Genomic DNA, 3,500 nt, shown 5'->3' on the forward strand with positions numbered 1-3,500 from the left:
TATATACTGCATGATTCCACTTACAAAACATTCTAGAGATAACATTCCATTTATAAAACATTCTAGAGATAACAAAATTACAGAAATGAAGAACTGATTATTCCTTGCCAGAATTTAGGAAGGAATAGAAAGGCGTGGCTATAAAAGGACAACATAAGGGATCCTTGTGGTGATGAAATAGTTCTTTAGCTTGATTGTATTGATTTCATTTTTTAAAAAAGATTTTATTTATTTATTCATAGACACTGAGAGAAAGAGACAGAGACACAGGCAGAGGGAAAAGCAGGCTCCATACAGGGAGCCTGATGTGGGACTCGATCCTGGGACCCCAGGATCACACCCCAGGCTGCAGGCGGCGCCAAACCATTGCACCACTGGGGCTGCCCGCTTGTATTGATTTCAATATGATAGAAGCCACTTTCAAAATGGTGGAGAAAGGACTATCAAAAATTTGCTTCTTGATAAAAGCTATGAGAACAATGGCAAAAATTATCAAAATCAACATTTTCAGGACTCTGGAAATTAACCAAAGACTGAACAACCTGAGTATTTTTTCTTGAAAAATGGCTGAATCTCAATAAACAAGAGAACTTTGTGGCATTTTAACTTGCTCTATTCCCATCCCTCTCTCCTTAGTTTCACAGCGGCGTTGGAACCTAACAGCCCTGCAATCACTGTACCCATGAAAACCAGGAGCCTGGTAATCAACAGACAGGACAAAATGGGTTTTGGAGCTTCTCAAAGGTCCATCCTCAAAGAATATATATCATTTGACCTGTCTGGAAGTTCCAGGTAAAGCACCACTCTCAGGGCTTGCATTATTTGAACTGACTGAGAGCTCCTTCATTGTGAATACCCTTTTCCCTGGAACATTTGATGGAAAACAATCAGTGGCAATTGTTTAACATCCCTGGTGTTTCAGGTGATAACAATTGGGTGGGGCAAAGAAGTGGACAAAAACTTATAAGGAAAAACTTCAGAATAAGATATCTATGGGTATCTTTGAAAAAGATAATAACATAATCCTGGAAATCTAGAAGACCACATGCAGGACTATTTGCATGCCTAGGAAAGGCCTGACTGAGAAGTCTCTAAATTCTCTCACCACTGGCAGATCTTGAAGCAGGAAGTAAAGATGCAAGCAGAGTTGTCCACAGTGTGCTGGAGTCTTGAAGATATGCACACACACACTCACATACACACACACTTTGCAAAGGCTGAAAAACTTATTAATGAATGGCATGTACAGAAGTGTCTGACCATTTATTCCCTGATCACTAAGCTAACCGAGATGAGATTATAGCGGCTACATTATGACAAAGAATAGACTTCACAGAATTAGTTCAGGAAAGTCACTAAAAGACAGTAGCAGCAGTAGTAACACCAACACGTGCTGGGAAGTGAAGGGATTCTGATTTTGACAGTTGCCACATTATATTATTTAAAGTGTCTAGTTTTCAACAAAAAAATTATGAGACATGTCAGGAAGCAGGAAAATATGAGATATATGAAGGGAGGAGAGGAAGCAGTTTTTTTTTAAGATTTTGTTTATTCATGAGAGACACAGAGAGAGAGAGAGAGAGAGACAGACAGACAGAGACACAGGCTGAGGGAGAAACAGACCCCATGCACCCATGCAGGGAGCCCCATGCAGGACTCGATCCTGGAACTCCAGGATCATGTCCTGAGCCAAGGCAGACGCTCAATCACTGAGCCACCCAGGCATCCTGAAAGGAAGCTGTTAATAGAAATTATTTCTCAGGAAGCCCAGGTGGATAGATTTTATTAGACAAAGATTTTACATCAGCTATTACAAATATGTTCAAAGTGGGGTACCTGGGTGCCTCAACTGGTTAAGCATCTGACTCTTGATTTCAGCTCAGGTCAGATCTCGGGTTGTGAGATTGAGCCCTGTGTAGGACTCTGTGCTTGAGGGGGTGTCTGCTTGAGGTTCTCTCACTCTCTCTCCCTCTGTCCCTCCTCTTGTTCTCTCTCTCTCTTTAAAGTAAATAAATAAAACTTTTTTAAAAATTAAAAAATTAAAAATGAAATAAAGTCAACTTTATTGAGGCGTGGAGTCTACTTAAGATTCTCTATCTCCTTATGCCCCTTCCCTCTCCATCTCTCACTCTTAAAAAATGATAATATAAGTTTTATATTATATATATTATATTATTATATTTTTAGTTCTATAATACATTGTAGAACTAAAGAAATATATGAGAATGTTTCATCAAATAGAGAACATCAGTAAAGAGACAGTATAAAAGAGAACCAAACAGAAATTCTGGAATTGGAAAGTACAATAACTGGTAAAAAAAAATTTTGCTAAAGGGGCACAACTATAGATTCAAGCTGAAAGAAAGAGGGATCAGCAAACTTGAAGACAGGCAGTTGAGGTTTTCCAGTCTGAAGATTATAAAGAATAAAGAAAAGGAACAGAATGTCAGAGGTCTATGAAATACCATGAAGTGTACCAATAGATAACGTAACAGAGGCCCCAGAAGGAGAGGAGAGAGAGAAAGAAATATTTGAAGAAGCCATGGCCAAAAGCTTCCCAGACTGGGTAAAAACCATCAATCCACACATCCAAGGAGCTCAATATACTCTAAGATAAATTCAAAGAGGTCCATACTTAGACACAGCAACATAAAACTGTTGAAAACCAAGGACAGAGAGACTTTGCAAGTAGCAAGAAAGAAGTGATTCATGACATATAAGGAAGTCTTAGTAAGATTAATAGCTGAATTCTCATCAAATGTCAATATCCTAGTTGTGATATTTTATACAGTTTTGCAAGATGTTATGATTGGAGGAAACTGCATAAAGTGTACATGGAATCTCTTTGTATTATTTTTATAATTGCATGTGAATCTACAATTATTTCAAAATAAAAACTTTAATTACACACACACACACTTGGAAAACAGCTCTTGAGTCTAGGATGAAATCATAGTAGAAATGTAAAAAATATTTAGAACTGAGCAATAATAAAAATATGATATATTAAGGCTTAAGAAACAAACAAATAGTAGTGATAATTTGAATAAACTTATAGCCTTGATGTCTATATTGGAAATTAAGAAAGTCTGAATATTAAAGAATTAGACACCCAACTTAATTAGAAAAATAACAGAACAAACTCCAGTAGAAAGAAGGAAATAAAAATGATTAGAGGGATCCCTGGGTGGTGCAGCGGTTTAGCGCCTGCCTTTGGCCCAGGGCGTGATCCTGGAGACCCGGGATCGAATCCCACGTCGGGCTCCCAGTGCATGGAGCCTGCTTCTCCCTCTGCCTGTGTCTCTGCCTCTCTCTCTCTGTGTGACTATCATAAATAAAAAAAAAAAAAAAAAAAAAAAAAAAAGTCTGTTTCAAAAAAATGATTAGAGCATCAAGAAAATAGAATAAAGAGAATCAACAAAGCCAAAAACTGGTTATTTGGGGGGGGGGACTAATAAAATTTACAAGGAGGGGAGAGAAAAGAAAAAATATTAGTAATG

This window comes from Canis lupus, chromosome 12 (genome assembly GCF_011100685.1).
Source record: "Canis lupus familiaris isolate Mischka breed German Shepherd chromosome 12, alternate assembly UU_Cfam_GSD_1.0, whole genome shotgun sequence".
In the NCBI taxonomy this organism is placed as follows: Eukaryota; Metazoa; Chordata; class Mammalia; order Carnivora; family Canidae; genus Canis; species Canis lupus.